Source organism: Mobula hypostoma, chromosome 11 (assembly GCF_963921235.1).
Source record: "Mobula hypostoma chromosome 11, sMobHyp1.1, whole genome shotgun sequence".
Lineage (NCBI taxonomy): Eukaryota > Metazoa > Chordata > Chondrichthyes > Myliobatiformes > Myliobatidae > Mobula > Mobula hypostoma.
Genome location: NC_086107.1, coordinates 44951803 through 44973254, shown reverse-complemented (window position 1 = coordinate 44973254; position 21452 = coordinate 44951803). Strand labels below are relative to the sequence as shown.

Sequence of the window (21452 nt, the reverse complement as noted above, 5' to 3'; positions counted from 1 at the left end):
TTACTTCATTATTGGCTGAGAACCCACAAGGTAGAGCACACATATAAAATCAGGTGTTGCATTGTATATGTCTAGGAGTATCTCTTAGTTTGGTGTGTCACACTATTAGTGTATGGGCCATTTGCTAGGTCAAGCATGTGTTCGTGCCCTGGTCTTCCTTCAGTCTCAGCAGTGCTACGTAGAGTAATCAATTGGTCAGCCAAGAAGGGTCACCACAAGGCTCACTCACACTCAGTAGTGGCAGAACACCAAGTAGTGCTTAGGAACTGGTTGCCCTCAGATTAATTGTGTTCTGGTGGAAAAACAGGGTCGAAATTATTTTCTTTTACCTAAAAAAAAATGCATTGGATTCTGCTGTAAGAGGCTTCCGTATTCAAAGATAGGAGCAGGCTGTTGCTCAAAGTTTAAGCTGCCAGTACTCAAATTGGTTAATGCTGTTGGGCAGCTTCCTTTGGCTACATTTCCACTTACCACATTAGCCAAACTGACTCTTGTGTCGGTTTCAGCATTAATGCTTACAGATGTCTGGAGAAGTGGAAAGGGAATGAATTGTGGCTCAGAAATTAGAGTTTGCCTAATTTTCTTTTTTTGAAAGTTGGCCACAATTTGTTCTCCCTGTCCAGTGACATGATAAATGCTGTCTTACTAACCAAATAGAACGGTAGTTCCTTACCCCTTAAAAATAATTTGGGGTAAAAATTAATTCTGTGTTAATCATTTTAATTTTGCTCCTTTCAGATGCTTAAATTAGCTGATATTTGAAATTTTTAAAAGAGTAAAATGAAGCCAATATATGATTAGGAATTACAATTTCAAGTTTAATTGCTTCTCAATTATGTCTTTCAACAAGCATGTAAGAGATATTAATCATTAGTTCCTGAATAGTTTGAGTTATGTGAAAGGTACTTGCATACCTTGCTTATATTCCATATATCATTGCTGTTCTTTTCTCTTTCTTCCCCCCCCCAACTCCGCCCCCGCCACCACACCTTGTGCCCACTGCTTTCTCCACTTGTTTCCTGAAAGCATATATTCCTCCTGGATATGATTCAATGGGTACTTGCAGATTTCTGACCCATTGCACTTAAAGCTTTCCATTTTAACTTGTGGGCTTGGATAGTGAATCACATTTGTCTGTTCAATGATGAAGATAGATAAGAGTCTAAACACGATGACCATACCTTCCCAATAGGCTTAGTGGAGAGGATGAGGATTGGAAGGTCAGGCTAATTATTTTTTAACCCCTGATACCATGGATTGGATTCCAATCAGTTATCCTGGTGTTATGGTCTGCACAGTTCTTGACTCAGTGGAGGCCTAATCACATCTTCAGCTGAGGTGGAAATACAGATGACTTCAAAAAGTCACTCACTAAAAACAGAAATGTTGGATTCATTTTCTATATAGAATGCCTCATCTCTGCTGGCTACATTTGATCTGAAAGCAATTTACTCCTCAGCAAACAGGCTATTAACAGGTACTTATGGGGCTGACAGAAAAATAATCAAAAATGTAGGTAAGAGGTGACTATATGGGCTTGGGCTTGGACTGTGATTGTGACAGTCTTAACTTCTTGTCCATGAAGATGTAAATGTGTGGCAATGGTTTATCCCCATTACACATGCCACTACAGAAAGTCAGGCTTGACAAACAGCAATGTAAGAAGCCTGTAAGATGATAAGTTTGACATCTATACTCTGTCACATTGATCACTTTCCTATCTAAATTTCTCTTCTCAGGTGCCCAATGACCACCTGAGTCCAGATACCATTAGAAGAATGCCAAATGGTTATGATAGCATTATAATACTGAATATTGTGGAATTCCATTACTGTACAAAAGTTACTGCAAGAACAAAATTAAGAGTTAATAATTCATAGCCCTAATTTTTAATAAAGAATATGTTCATATGGTAGTCCACTGCCACGGGATTACCAAGTATCCAATAGTTACTGTAGTTACTAACCCTGCACCTGAATGAGCACCTTCTCAGGCTCAACTGATACCTGCAGTTTGGTTAATGTGTTTAAACAGAGTTCCCAAATCAGAAAACGTGCAACTATCACCCAAAAGATGATGAGCAAGCTTAGTCAGAACAAGCTTGGTTTTTTTTATATGGCCCGCAAGCATGGGTTTGAAGGTGATGTTTACAGAAGAAAAGCAGCACAGATTGTATCTCTTCTCAGGAACAGCCCTTTGACAGGATTTCACAGGGTAGAGTCATTGCCTGTTTCATAGCAGCATTCCTGCCACACTTATTTACCATTAACACAGTTTAAAGGACCACTGCCATCAATAATTTCTGATTTGCAAACCAAACCTTTTATATTCATATCATCCATCTTATAAAGCTTTATAACATTGCTGAGATAAATCTTTTGCCATTGCATATTTTGTTCTGGCCCTGTTATAACTATCAGATGCACAGTGTCAGATGGGCTCTATGACACTGTGGCTCAAACCCCAAACTGGCGAATTAATGACTCATTATATAATCACAGCAAAAAAATCTGAACAGCATGAGATAAATTTAAATTGTGCAAGCTAATAAATACCTCAAGTATAGCTGAAGCCTCTGTTGAGAAAGCTATGTGTAGCTGCTGATCAATACAAACCAATTCCTGGCCCAGTTACTGATCTGTGCTGAAGTAGCTGATTGCAGCCAACATGTATGTAACTTTCTTTCAGTTCTCAAAAAGTGCTAGGGGAGTGTGGCATGTGTTAACCTTTCGGATGTCACCTTTCTGTTAGACAAAGGGCCCAACCTGAGAAGTTAACCTGGTGTTCCTCTGGTCAGCTGATGAAAGGACTACAGCCAGCAGTAAATCAGCCAGGACCCCAGTTCTTGATTGCTATTCCGTAGCATCTGTAGGAAAATACCCATGCTTGGGTTTTGGAGCATAATATCAAAGTCAGATGTTCTGTTTTTGCTACTTAAATAGCTTGCCAATGTTCATTTTAAATTCACAGATTCTGAATGACTATTAGATGACCTCACATGAAACTGAATGATAACTGTTACCTCCTAATTTACTATGGACCAGTGCCTTCAAGATTAAGTTCGGAAATAAAGTTAGGTCCAAAGAAAAAGCAGGCGAACAAGTGTTCTTAAAAAATGCTGCAGTATTGCCCCTTGCAATTTCAGATGCACGTTATCTCAATTTTTATCTTAGGCAAAATATATTGAACAATTTTTCAGAGATTTATCTAGTCTGCTTTTGCTTCTGAAAATAAGAAAATATCCTCCCAGCCTTGAATTTAATAATAATAATAATAGCTGAGAAACTACTAATTATTCTATACCTCCACAGCTGCCTAATGCAATGCATCACTTAAATTAATTAATGATTTCAATCATGAACTTTTTGAAAAATGGTACAATTCCTCCCATGTCTACAATGCAGTGACCTGGGAGTGTGAAATCTGTATTATGTAGCAAGTAACCAATTAATTGATTCGCAAATTACTTAAAGTTTGTTAAACCCAAGGGAGCAGTCAGGCTAATGACAGAAGTCTTTTTCCCTTCCTCTGATTGTTTTAAAAAGCAATCTTGGCACTTCACTGGCCTTTTTGAATGGTACCTGCAAACCAGCTCAGTTACCTGTGGACCACAGGTTTGCTGTCAAACATTTTGTTTAAGCATTGGCTAAGTGGCTGCTACTGTTCCCTGGTATCAGGCAGCCTAATCTCAGCCCCTATTAGCAATCCCTGTCATTCAGACACACAGTGTCTGGCTGATTTAAATAAAATGAAATGAAGATAGTTGTTTCTGGTCCCTTGGCTTCAGTCATTGCTATAAACATATGCTCCACGTCCTGCTTCTTTCCATCTTATTTATGACTTTAATTTGTTGTGTGGGCTGTGTTAGAAATTAAATTTAATACAATTCTCCGAGGGACCCTGTCATATAATAACATGGTAATTTCTGTGTATCCTTTTGAAAAATGAGGAAATTAATTCTTCTTGACATGTTCTAATTATTCCAGTGTGAATGGCAAACCTACTTTCCTGGCCCCTGAAGTGTTATAGGCAAGTGGCTGCTTTGCAGCACTGAGGTGCTAATGCTGACCAGCAGTGCGTTTAATTTGAAACATGAGTAGACACCTTTCAACACACCTTAGTAATATGGGAATGCTTTACAAAAATTAATTCACAACTTATTTAGCGGCTTAGCCTCGGGGTTAGATTTTTTTTTCCCAGTCTGGTGTTGGTTTCTGAGAGGAATTTTTATAGATGTAATTCATTCTTTTTTAACCTACTGTTTTTCATTAATTGCTCAAATGCAACTCAGATACTTTAAGGTATTAACAAATAGAGTTTTTTTTCTTCAGTCATCTTTACAAAATAAACAGTTACTGACCTTGGGATTATTCATTTTGCCAACCGGTGGGGGGATGGGGGGGAGAAAGAAAGCAAACTCGCAGATTTAGTCATCTTTAGAAACATGACCTATGTTGGACCAGGAAGAACTCTCTGTTTACTGAAAATGAAGTGATCCAATGGTAATTAAAGAAACAAATTTGCCAACAGGGAAAGAGAGGAGCAGAGCTTTTCAAAAGAGAAGTTGCAAAATTGGACATTTGAAATTAATTTGGTTCGGTGGGCATACACTCCATGTTTGTGCTGTGTAAGTTAGTTTCAGCCAGGATAGAGCTTAGGTTAGTGCAATTGATTTTGCAGTTCCTGGGCTACAAAGGCATGGAGGAGGAGGCTAGAATTCAGCTATGGCCTGAAACTTAACAGCATATATACTCTAAACTCACAAAGGAATTAAGGCCACTTGGGGAAGGCAGTAGGGTTTGGCCTTGTGCCTACCAAATGGCAATCCAGCCGTACAGCTTGCTCTGAAAAAACGGGAAAAACGTTTTCAATTTTTTCAACAAGAAAAAAAAATGATTATGTGTCAATGATTAGTGTTGATGGCAGCAAAAGATTAAGTTTCTTCTGCAGTACTTTATATGTAAAGCAAGTAATGCAAGATTGCAATATATTTGAATGGAAAAGGTTAAGTATGGAGTACATTTTTGTATTATTGGTACATAAAATCATACTAAATATCAACTCAGACATATGTGCCTCAGAAGTAAGTTTCTTTTAGGAATTCATCTTATGTTTTTACAATTCTGTTGATGATTTGCCTTCTATTTATAAAGTTTATGGATTTAAAGTGGTTTGTTATGTAGCTTTTCAACACCTACACATTCTAATATGATGCAATGCTTTGGCAAGCATTAACGCAGGAGTTACACTGTATGTCATGAAGCAAATCCCTCAACATACTGTCCCCAACATATTGTTGTGTATTTGAAATCATCTGTAGTCTTGCCCATGTAGGAAAAGCAGAATGCTTTCCTTAAAATACATATAGGACTTCATTTGCTGAATTTAAATTCTCTAGCTGCTATAGTGGGATGTGAACTCATGTTGGGGTATGAACTAGGGTCTACAAATCTCTTGTCCTTGTTTCTTAATTATTAGTTGAGTCATACAATTCTAGCTATCGGACTCATCCTACATAATTGATCCTTAATGAAGCAGTTGTCAATGTCCTTGAGCTGTAAAGTTGGAAAAACATCAAATGGAAATCCTTAATCCTGTGCATCTCAGCTTCCAATTGTTTGTATGTTTAGGAGAACTCTATATGGAAATGAGTGAATGAACAAGTGGGTGTTTATATTTGTGTGTAATATATGCTCGAATATAGGAGTTAGCTGATTGTCAGAGTTAACCAGCTGGCTGCTTAACAACACTAATGAGGATTAGATCTTACTAAGATGTATGCTGCACACTGTGGAAACCAAATAATGGTCCCAATGTGGCTTTCCATTACTGGGGCCGTGTAATATTGCTGGCTCTGAAATCAACATGTCTCGAAAAATTACTTATTTTCAGGCATTAAAATTGTGATGAGCTTTAGAGTAGGATTCTGCCTTGTATGGATTGATGAAGTCTCTGGTTTAGGCAGAACTCTAGGCCACCCAGTAAAAGACCTGGGGAAATACTTGCACAAGATGGTAAATATGTCATCTCTATTCTACCTCCGTTGTCATCCTATTTGTGCTGAGCAAGATGAGCTAAAGTTGCCCATGAGTCAAGTTTTATTCACAACAGAATCATATAAACGCTTCATTCCTCCTGCTCTACTAATGTCACTGGTCAAATAACATTTGTAGTCTGTTTCTATTATCATTCAGTTGTTAAAATGTTTGAAGACGCCAAACACTTGTTCAATTTGAAGGCTCCATTCCTGCTTGGGCAACTCAGAGAATTAAGGGAACTAACCTGGGATGATCCTAGTCTGTGCATTTAAATTCCACTTTAAATGCCTCAGCCAATGTGGGAACCTCTGAACAGTTAATGATGTGGCACTCAATGACACAAAGTTATCTGTCTGGCTAACTATGAGCTATACTGGGCATGAGTATAATTTCAGTAAAACACACCGGAGGCTTCCATTTCTTTAGCTCTTCTTTCTATCAGTGCCTTGTCAAGTGAGTACGAGTTACTAAGCTCAGCTGGTGATCCATTCTATGTATCTGAACCAAGAACATAGTGTTCACTTTGCTGCTCCTTTCTTTCTATATGTTTAGTAAGTAACATAGATATTGCATTAGATCACACTACGTTTAAGATCATGTTTCCTGTCACACGCATTGTGAAATGTAGAATCAGATTTCACCTGCCTCTTAGCACAGTGAAATTCAAGGAGAGATTGGTTTTGGAGTAGGCTGGCCATGAGGGTCATAAAGGCAATTGCAAACCAATACTATATTGAGCAGAGATCAGTAACAGACTAACACATATAGAAGTGGACATTGATAATAAAACCATGCTGAATACTCTTATCGATAACTAACCAATCTGAAAATGAAACAAAGTCCAAGACTTTTCCCATGTTATTTATCACAGATTAGAGACATCAATATCATATAGGACAGGAGATCAGTATACTATAGAACAGGGATTGTCGCAGCTACTTATTCAATGTAGCACACTCCAGTTCCAGACATGTAAAACAGTGATTTGCATCAGAGCAGTTGTATGCAAGAGCAAAGATAAATGATGTCAAGTTTGTGTAGTTAGCTCTGTAACAGGAAAACTTCCACCATGATTTAAAAGTTAAAACTACCAATGTGAATCAGTTCATAAGACATGCTCGACAACAATAAATTAACCAGTTAGTGCTATCTTTTGCTTGTGTGTGCAGAGCAGTGAGAGATGGTAGCATTTGATCCTATCTCACTCCTTGAAAGTTTTGCTATTTTTGTTGGCATTTGAATGAGAGAAGTATTTGTTTGTAGCAGAGCATGTGGAGGAGGAAACAAACACTTTCACAATGTCATATCAGTGGGACTTGGCCAGCTGGCGTTTAGCAGACTTGTGGGGGAAAGTTTCATTTGGATGCAGTTATCAGTTCCATTACAACTTAGAACAGTTTGTTTCCTAATGAGCTGCATGGCAGGGAGTGGGTGAGGCCAGGGATCACTGCCAGCATGCATGTGGATGCAGAGGGAGACTGAGGACAAAGTTGGTAAGTACGCTGCTAAATCTAAATCAACTCAGAGGAATGAATCTTGTCATCAGTCAAAGTGGCCATGCACATGGTGCTTGTATTAACCCCAATGTTACTGAATTATGAGTGGCATATCTTGGTTCCAGTCTTATATGGTAAAGGTTTTCCCAATTAGAGTCTTTCTGTTTTTAATATAGTTCCATCACTCTACCTTGCACTGTGCATTCAGATAGAATATAACTTGTTCATGTTTTTTCCATGAGTAGTTGGAGAACAACATTGGTCTTGCAATGATTAAATATCTGTACACTTAAGTGCAGTACAATATTAAAGCCGTATTTTGAACCTAGCATGGGAACATCTTTCACATTATAAATATTGGCTAAATCCAGTCAAAATTAACCAATTGAAAAGTGCTGTTGCCACTGTTGAGCAGAGGTAGCGTAATTAATAAAACTAAGGCACAAGGAATAGAGAGGTAAGTGGGGTTGAGGTTACTGTCAGATCAGCAATGGTCATAATCAATGGCAGAACAAGCTTGGAGAGCAAATGACATCCTCCTGTTCCTGATTTTTATGTTCACACATAGAAATGTAAGTCACTTATAAGCAAAAGAATAATAGTAATGATTCTGAATCTAAGAGCTCAGAGGGCAGTCAGTGCCTGCACCTGTTGTTGTCTGGATGATAATAGGAGTTATGGCAGAGGGCACTGGGTACATTAGTCAGGCATTGATACCATGCTGGTGAGACATCTGCCTACTTCTGTTGCCTTACCACATGCATTGAAAACTGTGGAAGCTACAAAAATCATGAGATCTGTTGTTGAATGAATCCATGGACCTTCTGCACAAATTTATTTGAGGCAAATATTTCACGTATTTTGCATAAGATAATTAAAAGATTATTTCCTTTTAGTTTTTGCTTTTATTACAAATATGCAATGGTGAATGGTTTCTTGCTGAAGGAAGATGACAGCCATCTTTTCCAGAAATTCCACTGAGTACTTCTGAGCATGAGTCATCCTTGCACGTGTGGTGTAATTTCTTCCTTGGGGCTCAAGAGATAACATCTTTCTCTTTGTAAAACTTTTCTTGGAGCATTACAGAAAAATTTGGAGCACATTGTCCTGAGAGTGCATGTTGTTTGGTCTCTGGAGGCAACTAAGTTTCATTACTACTACCACAGACATGGACATCTGATAGGCTAGGAAATTATCTATCTTCATTGTTCCATGCCCAAACCCCACTTCTCTCTCACCCAACATCCACACCCCCGAGCCCAATAATGATTATTCTGGTCCTCATGATCTCTGCACTAACTGTGCCAGTTCCAGCCCCTTACTCCTCAGCATTCAGTGCCTCCATGGTCACAAAATATGCCCAAATAGGTCCATGGTGACTAAATTTCACCCTCCACCGCTTTCCTATATCACTGCCTCCCAAATCAAGTTTCTGAAAGAGGGATTGGGTAGATGGCAATTATATTAAAAATATGCAATGAGACTTGATCCTCAGGGAAAGTGAAGTTTTTGGTGGTGGGTCAACAACTGATATGGCCAGTGGCTCAATTTGCACTCCCATTAAGGTGCACTATTATTTCTGAGCAGTATTTGTAAATGCTATACAGTACTTGCTAACTAGGGCATTGTGTTCAGGGTCAATTACATGCTGAACAATTTTCGTGGTTAGTTGCTTCATTTGCTGCGTGGTTGTCTTGAAGAGATAATATTTCATAATTTTGTCTTTACTCAGCATAACTATTGAAACTGTGGTAAACTTTGTTTTTAAGGTATGGTTTTCTTTTGCACTTTTACCTTGAAGACTTAACCCTTCATTGGATATAATTAGGCTGAAAGAAGATCTAGTTTGGAGCTTAACATCCAAGGATACACATTATGTTGAAAGTACAGGCAGGTAGGCAGTTGGCATAGCCTTAAAATTGAGGGGCAACCTTTTAGAACAGAGGTAAAGAGGGATTTTTTTAGCCAGAGAGTAGTGTATCTGTGGAATGCTCTGCCACAGACTGTGGTGGGGGCCAAGTCCGTGGGTATATTTAAGATGGGAGTTGATTGTTTCCCGATCAGTTCGGGCATCAACGGATATGGTGAGAAGGACACATGGATATGGGGTTAAGTGGAATCCCGGGATCAGCCATGATGGAATGGTGGAACAGACTTAATGAACTGAATGGCTTAATTCTACTCCTATATCTTATGGTCTTATGGTTTGTAGAGGGGGTAGGATGGCTCTGTTGATAAAGAATGAAATCAAATCCTCAGAAAGAGGTGTTATAGGATCGGAAGGTGTAGAATCCTTGTGGGTGGATGACCTGCGGATCATTCGGGAGAATGAGGAGATTATAGATCGTAGCTACAGGGAGGTAGTTACGCCAAAGGAGCAGAGGACAGGAAATTGGGTCACTGTCAGGTGAGGGAAGAGGAAAGGGCAGGCAGAGCAGGGTTCCCCTGTGGCCATTCCCCTCAACAACAAGTATACTGCATTGGATACTGTTGGGGGAGATGACTTACCTGGGACTAGCTGCAGTAGCCGGATCTCTGGCACTGAGTCTGGCTCTGCAGTGCAGAAGGGAGGGGGGAAAAAGAGGAGAGCGGTAGTGGTAGGGGACTTGATAGTTAGAGGTGCAGATGGAAGGTTCTGTGGTCGTGACAAAGAATCCAGGGTGGTTTGTTGCCTCCCAGATGCCAGGGTCAAGGATGTCTCTGATCGATTACATGACATTCTGAAGTGGGAGGGTGACCAGCCAGATGTCGTGGTGCACATTGGTACCAATGACATAGCAAGGAAGAGTGAAGAGGTCCTGGACAGTGAGTATAGAGAGCTTGGTAGGAAGTTGAAAAGCAGGACCTCAAGGGTGGTAATCTCAGGATTGCTACCTGTGCTAGGTGCCAGTGAGGGTAGGAATAGGATGCTCTGGAGGAGGAACAAGTGGCTGAGGAACTGGTGTAGGGGGCAGGGTTTCAGATTTCAGGATCATTGGGACCTCTTCTGGGGCAGGTGGGACCTGTACAAGAGAGACGGGTTACACTTGAACCACAGGGGGACCAATATCCTTTCAGGGAGGTTTGTTAGTGCTGTTGGGGAGGCTTTAAACTAGATTTGCAGGGGGATGGGAACCAGAGTGCCAGAGCTGACAGTGTGGCTGGGATGAAAATAAATGATGTTGAAAGTTTAAGCAAATCCACTGATAGAAAGGTTGTGAATGGTGGTAAAAATCTTCTGAGGTGTATATATTTCAATGCTAGGAGTATTGCGGGGAAGGCGGATGAGTTGAGGGCGTGGATTGACACGTGGAATTATGAAGTTGTAGCAATTAGTGAAACTTGGCTACAGGAGGGGCAGGACTGGCAGCTTAATATTCCAGGGTTCCGATGTTTCAGATGTGATCAAGGCAGAGGAATGAAAGGTGGGGGAGTAGCATTGCTTGTTAGGGAAAATATTACAGCAGTGCTCAGGCAGGACAGATTAGAGGGCTTGTCTACTGAGTCCTTATGGGTGGAGCTGAGAAACAGGAAAGGTATGGCCACATTAGTGGGATTGTATTACAGACCACCCAATAGTCAACGAGACTTGGAAGAGCAAATCTGCAGAGAGATAACAGGCAACTGCAGGAAACATAAAGTTGTGGTGGTAGGGGATTTTAATTTTCCATACATTGATTGGGACTCCCATACTGTTAGGGGTCTAGATGGTTTAGAGTTTGTAAAATGTGTTCAGGAAAGTTTTCTAAATCAAGATATAGAGGGACCAACTAGAGGGGATGCAATATTGGATCTCCTGTTAGGAAACGAATTAGGGCAAGTGACAGAAGTCTGTGTAGGGGAGCACTTTGGTTCCAGTGATCATAACACCATTAGTTTCAATTTGATCATGGACAAGGATAGATCTGGTCCTAGGGTTGAGGTTCTGAACTGGAAGAAGGCCAAATTTGAAGAAATGAGAAAGGATCTAAAAAGCGTGGATTGGGACAGGTTGTTCTCTGGCAAAGATGTGATTGGTAGGTGGGAAGCCTTCAAAGGGGAAATTTTGAGAGTGCAGAGTTTGTATGTTCCTGTCAGGATTAAAGGCAAATTGAATAGGAATGAGGAACCTCGGTTCTCAAGGGATATTGCAACTCTGATAAAGAAGAAGAGGGAGTTGTATGAAATGTATAGGAAACGGGCTAAATCAGGTGTTTGAGGAGTATAAGAAGTGCAAGTAAATACTTAAGAAAGAAATCAGGAGGGCAAAAAGAAGACATGAGGTTGTCTTGGCAGTCAAAGTGAAGGATAATCCAAAGAGCTTTTACAAGTATATTAAGAGCAAAAGGATTGTAAGGGATAAAATTGGTCCTCTTGAAGATCAGAGTGGTCGGCTTTCTGCGGAACCAAAGGAAATGGGGGAGATCTTAAATAGGTTTTTTGCGTCTGTATTTACTAAGGAAGCTGGCATGAAATCTATGGAATTGAGGGAATCAAGTAGTGAGACCATGGAAACTGTACAGATTGAAAAGGAGGAGGTGCTTGCTGTCTTGAGGAAAATTAAAGTGGATAAATCCCCAGGACCTGACAGAGTGTTCCCTCGGACCTTGAAGGAGACTAGTGTTGAAATTGCGGGGGGCCTGGCAGAAATATTTAAAATGTCGCTGTCTATTGGTGAAGTGCCGGAGGATTGGAGAGTGGCTCATGTTGTTCCATTGTTTAAAAAAGGATCGAAAATTAATCCGGGAAATTATAGGCCGGTGAGTTTAACGTCAGTAGTAGGTAAGTTATTGGAGGGAGTACTAAGAGACAGAATCTACAAGCATTTGGATAGACAGGGGCTTATTAGGGAGAGTCAACATGGCTTTGTGCGTGGTAGGTCATGTTTGACCAATCTGTTGGAGTTTTTCGAGGAGGTTACCAGGAAAGTGGATGAAGGGAAGGCAGTAGATATTGTCTACATGGACTTCAGTAAGGCCTTTGACAAGGTCCCGCATGGGAGGTTAGTTAGGAAAAATCAGTCGCTAGGTATACATGGAGAGGTGGTAAATTGGATTAGACATTGGCTCGATGGAAGAAGCCAAAGAGTGGTGGTAGAGAATTGCTTCTCTGAGTGGAGGCCTGTGACTAGTGGTGTGCCACAGGGATCAGTGCTGGGTCCATTGTTATTTATCATCTATATCAATGATCTGGATGATAATGTGGTAAATTGGATCAGCAAGTTTGCTGATGATACAAAGATTGGAGGTGTAGTAGACAGTGAGGAAGGTTTTCAGAGCCTGCAGAGGGACTTGGACCAGCTGGAAAAATGGGCTGAAAAATGGCAGATGGAGTTTAATACTGACAAGTGTGAGGTATTGCATGTTGGAAGGACAAACCAACGTAGAACATACAGGGTTAATGGTAAGGCACTGAGGAGTACAGTGGAACAGAGGGATCTGGGAATACAGATACAAAATTCCCTAAAAGTGTCGTCACAGGTAGATAGGGTCGTAAAGAGAGCTTTTGGTACATTGGCCTTTATTAATCGAAGTATTGAGTATAAGAGCTGGAACGTTATGATGAGGTTGTATAAGGCATTGGTGAGGCCGAATCTGGAGTTTTGTGTTCAGTTTTGGTCACCAAATTACAGGAAGGATATAAATAAGGTTGAAAGAGTGCAGAGAAGGTTTACAAGGATGTTGCCGGGACTTGAGAAACTCAGTTACAGAGAAAGGTTGAATAGGTAAGGACTTTATTCCCTGGAGTGTAGAAGAATGAGGGGAGATTTGATAGAGGTATATAAAATTATGATGGGTATAGATAGAGTGAATACAAGCAGGCTTTTTCCACTGAGGCAAGGGGAGAAAAAAACCAGAGGACATGGGTTAAGGGTGAGGGGGGAAAAGTTTAAAGGGAACATTAGTGGGGGCTTCTTCACAAAGAGAGTGGTGGGAGTATGGAATGAGCTGCCAGACGAGGTGGTAAATGCAGGTTCTTTTTCAACATTTAAGAATCAATTGGACAGATACATGGATGGGAGGTGTATGGAGGGATATGGTTCGTGTGCAGGTCAGTGGGACTAGGCAGAAAATGGTTCGGCACAGCCAAGAAGGGCCAAAGGGCCTGTTTCTGTGCTGTAGTTTCTATGGTTCTATGGTTCTATGGGTAGAGTTAAGAAACTGCAAGGTTAAAAAGACACTGGTGGAAGTTATACACAGGCCTCCTAACAGTAGTTAGGATGTGGGTTACAAATTACAATACTAGATAGAAAACATGTCAGAAGGTCAATGTTATGATAGTCATGGGGGATTTCAATATGCAGATAGATTGGGAAAATTAGGTTGGTGCTGTATCTCTAGAGAGAGAATTTGTAGAATGCTCATGAGATGACTTAGATTATGAGAACACTCAGTCCTCTTTTATTGTCATTTAGAAATGCACACATGCATTAAGAAATGATACAGTGTTTCTCTGGAGTGATAGCACAGAAAACAAGACAGACCAAAGACTACCACTGTCAAAACCACATAATTATAACATATAGTTACAGCAGTGCAAAGCAATACCATAATTTGATAAAGAACAGACCATAGGCACAGTAAAAAAAAGTTCTCAAAGTCCCGAGTCGATCAACTTCCAAGTCCCCGATAGCAGGCGGCAAAAGGGAGAAACCCCCTGCCATAAACCTCCAGGCACCGTCCACTTGCCGATACCTTGGAAGCAGCCAACCCCAGCCGACCCTGAGTCCATCCATCCGAAAACTCCGAGCTTCCGAGCAGCCTCTCCGATACAGCCTCCTGAGTGCCATCCTCTGCCAAACGCCTTCGACCTCGCCCCGGCCGCTGACACACACAAAGCTGAGGATTTCGGGGCCTTCAGCTCCAGAGATTCCGGTTACCACACAGTAGCAGCGGTAGCAAAGCAGACATTTCAGAAGTTTTCCAGATGTTCCACTGTGCACTCACATCTGTCTCCATCAAATCAGGATTGTGCACGGTCCCCTACTTGACAAATAACAGAAATTCATCACCGAAGTGGCCGTGCGTGCTGCCATCATGCCGCCATCTTCTCCTCCCTCTTTTTACAGTAGCTTGTGGTTAAGCTCACTAGGGGAAAGGTTGTTCTGGATGTTGCATAAGAACTGGATTGGATTAAGGAGCTTAGGGTATAGAAACCTTTAGGAAACAGTAATCACTGTCCAAATGGGATTGAGAAACCCAAATCAGATGTATCAGTATTATAGTGGAGTAAAGGGAATTATAGAGCCTTGAGAGAGGAGCTGGCCAAAGTTGATTCGAAGGGGACACTAACAGATATAATGACAGAACAGCAGTGGCTGGCATTTCTGGGAACAAACATTCAGAAGGCGAAGGATAGGTACATCCCAAAGACGATGAAGTATTTTTACGCCAGGATGATGCAACCGTGGCTGACGAGGAAGGTCAAAGACACCGTAAAAGTAAAAGAGAGGCCATATAATGGTGCAAACATTAGTGGAAAGTTAGAGGATTGGAAAGGTTTTAAAAACAAACTGAAGGTAACTAAAAAGCCATAAGGAGGGAAAAGATTAAATATGATGGTAAGATAGCCTGTAGTATCAAAGAGGATACCAAAAGTTTCTTCAGCTATATGAAGTGTTAAAGAGAGGTGAACATAGATATTGGACCACTGGAGAGTTAGTAATGGGGGACAAGGAAATGGTGGACAGACTAAATAAACATATTGCATCCATCTTTGCTGAGGAAGACACTTGCAGTATGCCGAAAGTTCGAGAGTATTGAGGGCAGAAGTGAGTACAGTTGCTATTAACAGGGAGAAGGTGCTTGGAAAGCTGAAAGGTCTGATGTCACCTGTTCCAGATGGACTACACTCCAGGGTTCTGAAAGAGGTAACTGAAGAGATTGTGGAGGCATTAGTAATGATACTTCAAGCTTCCGGCATGGTTCAGGAGGTCTGGGAAATTGCAAATGTCACTCTATTCTTCAAGAAGGGAGGGAGGCAGAAGAAAGGAAATTGTAGGCCATTTAGCCTGACCATAGTGGTTGGGAAATTGTTGGAATTGATTATTAAGAATGAGATCTTAGGGTACTTGGAGACACATGATAAAATAGGCCAAAGTCAGCATGGTTTCCTTAAACAAACATCTTGCCTGACAAGGCTGTTGAAATTCTTTGAGGAAATAACAAGGAGAATCAGTGGATGTTCTGTACTTGGATTTTCAGAAGGCCTTTGACAAGATCCTGCATACAAGCCTGCTGAACAAAATAAGAGCCCATGGTATTATAGGAAAGATACTGGCATTGATAGGGGATTGGCAGGAGACAGAGTGGGAATAAAGGGAGCCTTCACGAGGAAATCTGCAGATGCTGGAATTTCAAGTAACTCACAAAAAAGTTGCTGGTGAACACAGCAGGCCAGGCAGCATCTCTAGGAAGAGGTACAGTCGATGGTTCGGGCCAAGACCCTTCGTCAGGACTAACTGAAAGAAGAGCTAGTAAGAGATTTGAAAGTGGGAGGGGTAGGGGGAGATCCGAAATGATAGGAGAATACAGGAGGGTGAGGGATGGAGCCAAGAGCTGGACAGTTGGTTGGCAAAAGGGATATGAGAGGATCATGGGACAGGAGGCCTAGGGAGAAAGAAAAGGGGGAGGGGAAAAAAAGCCCAGAGGATGGTCAAGGGGTATAGTGAGAGCGACAGAGGGAGAAAAAGGAGAGAGAGAAAAAGAATGTGTGTATATAAATAAATAACGGATGGGGTACGAGGAGGAGGTGGGGCAATAGCGGAAGTCTGAGAAGTCAGTGTTCATGCCATCAGCTTGGAGGCTACCCAGACAGAATATAAGGTGTTGTTCCTCTAACCAGAGTGTGGCTTCATCTTTACAGTAGAGGAGGCCGTGGATAGACATATCAGAATGGGAATGGGACGAGGAATTAAAATATGTGGCCACTGGGAGATCCTGCTTTCTCTAGCGGACAGAGCGTAGGTGTTCGGCGGATCGATCTCCCAGTCTGCGTCGGGTCTCGCCAATGCATAGAAGGCCACATTGGGAACACATACGCAGTATATCACCCCAGCCGACTCACAGGTGAAGTGTCGCCTCACCTGGAAGGACTGTCTGGGGCCCTGAATGGTGGTACGGGAGGAAGTGTAAGGGCATGTGTAGCTCTTGTTCCACTTACAAGGAAGTGCCAGGAGGGAGATCAGTGGGGAGGGATGTGGGGGAGGAATGGACAAAGGAGTCACGTAGAGAGCGATCCCTGCGGAAAGCGGGGGGGGGGCGGGGGGAGGAAAAGATGTGCCTAGTGGTGGGATCCTGTTGGAGGTGGTGGAAGTTACGGAGAATAATATGTTGGACCCGGAGGCTGGTGGGGTGGTAGGTGAGGACAAGGGGAACCCTATTCCTAGTGGGGTGGCGGGAGGATGGAGTGAGAGCAGATGTGCGTGAAAGGGAGCCTTTTCTGGTTGGCTGCTGGTGACTAGTGGTGTTCTGCAGGGATCAGTGTTGGGACTGCTTCTTTTTACGTCAGTGATTTGGATGATGGAGTTGATCGCTTTAAGGTCAATATGAAGATAAGTAGGTAAGTGTTGAGGAAGCAGGGAGGCTGCTAAATGACTTAGACAATTTAGGAGAATAGATAAAGAAGTTGCAGATGGAAAACACTGTTGTGGAAGTCTATGGCCATGCACTTTGGTGGAAGGAGCAAAAGCATAGACTACTTTCTAAACAGATAGAAAATTCAGAAATCTGAGGTGCAAAGGCAGTTTTCATGCAGGATTCCCTAAAGGTTAACCAGGTTGAGTTGGCTGTGAGGAAGGCAAACACAATGTTGGCATTCATTTTGAGAGGACTAGAATATAAAATGAAGGATGTAATGCTGAGGTTTTATAAGGCATTGGACAGACTGCACAGAGAATTGTAAGCAGTTTTGGGCACCTTATCTAAGAAAGGATGTGCTGACATTTGAGCGGGTTCAAAGGAGCTTCACAAGAATGATTCTGGAAATTAAAGGGCTATCATAAGAAGTGTCCGATGCCTTTGGGCTGTGCTCGCTGAAATTTCGAAGAATGGTGGGGGGATGTGATCACATTGAAACCTATTGAATGTTGAAAGATGTCGATAGAATGGATGTGGAGAGGATATTTAAGTGACTTGATGGGCTGAGTCAACTCCTATCTTTTATGGTCTTATGGCAGTTCCCCAGGTTTAACTACCTTCATGTTCCTCACCTGGTTTTCTTACAAGAATGAAATTGGCAATGATGCACAGATATTCCATAGTAATCTCGCAACCATATGAATGTGTTTCAACAAGAGTTGCCAGTCCATTGTATCGTGGGACTTACTGAATTCCAAAGTGCAGAGTGAAAAATATATTCACTCATGGTTAAAATAGGGCAAGAAAGATCTTATGGGAGCTCCTTGACTATAAACTTTCATATTATCATTATTCACAGATACTAGCCGAACTTAGAAGTTTTTATTTAGCATTTCCAGCATTTTCTCTCTCTATTTCAAGAGAATTAGCATGAAACGAGTATGGATAAGAAATGGTGAGTGAAATGAGAATGGCAAATGGTCTCCTGGTAATGATAAGACCTGTATTATTTCAAATCTGATTTAGGAAAGCAAAGCAGATTGGCCAAATTTACATTTGGCATCAAAATAGTAGGGCCAGCTGCATCTAAGATGGCAGCCAAATACATTGAGCTAGATAGAATATGGCAGAAAATAGAAACAGTTTAATATATTAAATATATTACACTACTCTTTAGATAGTCGGACACTGGTTTAGCAGCATCTGCACCTGGCTTCGAGGCAATTGGTCCCGGCTTCAAATCCGGCTGGCTCCTTGCACGCTTTCCATCTCTGCAGGGTTGAGCATCAAGCTAGCAACTTGGCCTTGTAAAAAATTCAGATAAAATGCTAAGGAAACGGCGAGGATGCCACTCGATGTGCCACAAAACACGGACAGGAATCAGAACTACTCTTTAGTAGAATAAATATGTAAACTAAATAGAAAGATGTACTAAAAGCTATGGTGTAAGTGGAAGGACACATAAGCTAAGCTGTGAAATACATATATGCTAAAGATAGTAAAGGACAAGTTTAAAATTTATGCTGGGAACATCCTAAGATAGAATGCGTTTATCATAGGGAATTAATTCTGAGAGGGAAGAGGTGGAGATGGAACGCCATAAGCATAGGGGAAGAATTAAGCCATTCGGCCCCCAAGTCTGCTCTGTAAAGTAATGGTTGGTTCCTCATGGAGGAAATACAACATTTTCCACATGCGTGCTAAGATAAACAGAATAACACGTTCATCTTTGTCTAAGTTATGACTTTTCAGCAGTAATTAGGAGCAGTAACTATATCTGTTCTTGGCTTCAGTTTAAACTAGGGAAGTGGGTCCAATTGTACGACTGCTATTACTCACCAGCCTAATTTATTTCAATCAGCAGTGATTGGAGATTTGAAATTCCCAGCCCATACTCTGTCAATGATGAATACTTGAAAACACCCAGCTAATCAAAATTAAAAATGTAGTTAGCATTTGAACACATCTATGTTTGCCAAACTTGAGAACAATACAAGTATGGCCATGTAATTCAGTTCTGCTGGCTCCACCTGACTAAGAAAGTATTGCTGACAAGCAGATTTTGAACTAAAATATCAATTAAATGGCCTAGCTTCCAAAACTACAAACTGCTATTAACATCTGCCACTTGTCTCAACCTTGATGGAAAGTTCCAACTATTTTAAACAAATTAATCAAAAATGATGTCAGCTGGACTTGAGAAATGAGCTGTAATATTTGTTTCAGGCTGTACAATTTTTGTCAATGTTAGAACATGGCACTCAGTAAAGAAACTACAGTTCATGTTCAGAGGCTGTAAAAAGGCAAGAAAAAAAGCCATAATCATTTCACACCTTATTACATCTCTTACAAACATTTCAAAGTATGTCCATTAGAGCAAATTACTTCCTGTAGGCACAATGGTGGTTGTTATTTGGGCAACTGCTATTGTCAGTTTGTATAGAGCAAGCCTCCGTATAGAGCAAAGAAATGGATGAACATTTTATCGGTTTTTGTTAGCTGTTGGCCAAGGCAGCAGAAAACATCCTGCTCTATTTTGGATGGTGATTTAGGGTCTTTATGAAACTGAACTATCAGAATGAGCAAATGGGAGTTTGTTTTTGCACTGCAACTGTTTCTCATTGCGACCATGAGGAAGCCTAAAGGGACACACTCAACGATTCTGGAAGAGCTTCTTCCCTTTGCCATCTGATTTCTGAATGGACATTGAATGCCTGGTCACTACCTCACTACTTTTTTATTTCCTAGTTTTTGCACTACTTATTTAATTTAACTAATTTGACTATTTAATACACTGTATATACTTGTACTGCTGCTGCAAAGTTAACACATTTCATGTCATATGCCGGTGATGTTAAACCTGATTCTGATTCTCATGACATATCTGACAATACAAGGACATCTTCTATCGCACACTTTAAAAAATTACGAAAACAGATTTCAAAAAATTCTTACTGGAGAAGAGCATATGAAGTGGGGTCAAATTGAGATTTCAGAATATGGAAATATGTGGACATGAGAAAGATCCCCAGGATGAACTGCTAATGGCTTAAGGTATCTGCGATCTCATTATCCAGTGCTTACTGGAACAAGTCAAACAAGCCTTTGATTCTTGGTTGATATCTATCCCGCTTTTGCTCTTCATTTTAGTCTCCTGCATGTGACTCTCATTCTGCTGATACCAAAGGACAAGGTTACATTTGATAAATTTTTGTCCAACAGGAGATCAAGAGGGACATAACTAAGAAAAGCTACATTTTGTAATGTTTAAAATTAGAAAATAGTGCTGAAAACAGACTTGGTGTGTGCATATTGAGGCTTGATGAGTAGATTTCCTGTTCCCTCTTTTCATGCACTGGTAAATTATTTGCATTAATTTATCAGATTAGAGAATGGGAACAAATAGGGTACACTCCAACCAAAGCTTTTAAACAAATTGTTGAGTAATAAACTTGGAAATGTTGCACAAAGTATTTTTCAACATGCACCAGTGTTTTGCAATAGAAAGGTATCAGCCAAGAACTTCCATCCAAAGGTTTGAACACGATTACCTTTACTATTATTATTGTATCCTCTGAGCAATTATTTACTTGCTCTCAGATAAAGGACACTGTTGTCTGGTCAAGATCTGCTGGTTATTTTCTAATCATTTTAAATACTGATTGTGTACTTAAAATAGATTTTTAAAATAAGTTTTCTATCATGAAATAGAACATGGTCTTAATAAGCAAAACTAAACAGTAACTTTGACACGAGTTGTCACAGTAATGCAATTACAAAGCTAGAAGTTCAAAAGGAAACATTAGTGACTTTAAAGAACTGTTAAATTGATAATCTGTTACAGAAAGATAAATTTTAAAATCATAAGATTTTGCTTTTTTTGGCTGTGGTTCAGTCTATATGATTAGAGATCTATTCTTAAATTGTGATTGCTTTATATGGTTAAATGTATTCCTTTGTGAGGGCTAGCATTATAGGTTTTGTGTTGTCTCTCAAATTGAGGTTAAATGTATGTATATAGAACAGTTTATATCACTGGTGCGATTTGATTTAAATAAATCGCTTTTGCTTTATCAGGGTCTTTAAGAGATTTGTCTTTCAATACACGTAGAAGTAACGAGGGATGCGCACATAGCTGGCAATTATTAATTAGTTTAGCTCAGATTTAAAAACTTGAAGACATAACAATTACTCTGTCCTGATAAGGGTCTCAGCCTGAAATGTCAACTGTTTATTCATTTCCATAGATGCTGTCTGACCTGCTGAGTTCCTCCAGCATTTTGTGTGTGTTGCTCTGGATTTCCAGCATCTGCATAATTTCTTGTGTTTACAATTACTGTGTTATTTAGAACTGATTTATTTTTATTTGAATGGCATTAAGA

The 21452-nt window shown here is 40.6% G+C and overlaps 1 protein-coding gene and 1 long non-coding RNA gene across 21 annotated transcripts in view; one reads left to right on the top strand and one right to left on the bottom strand.

The window, feature by feature from the left end:
* Window positions 1–21452, top strand: part of sox6 (SRY-box transcription factor 6) — a 630558-nt gene that overhangs the window by 124993 nt on the left and 484113 nt on the right. The window contains exon 1 of one of the 19 annotated variants that reach the window (XM_063061917.1): window positions 6755–7531. The exons of the other annotated variants lie outside the window; for them this stretch is intronic. The gene's annotated coding sequence lies outside the window, so the exon portion shown is untranslated. Of the gene's footprint in view, window positions 1–6754; window positions 7532–21452 lie in introns of those variants that run through there. 19 annotated transcript variants of the gene reach the window in all.
* Window positions 13333–21452, bottom strand: part of LOC134353687 (uncharacterized) — a 93177-nt gene continuing 85057 nt past the window's right edge. For both annotated transcript variants that reach the window (XR_010019656.1, XR_010019657.1), the window contains exons 2-3: window positions 18280–18374; window positions 13333–14475 (exon numbers count right to left, since the gene is read on the bottom strand). This is a non-coding gene — a long non-coding RNA (uncharacterized LOC134353687). The remainder of the gene's footprint in view (window positions 14476–18279; window positions 18375–21452) is intronic.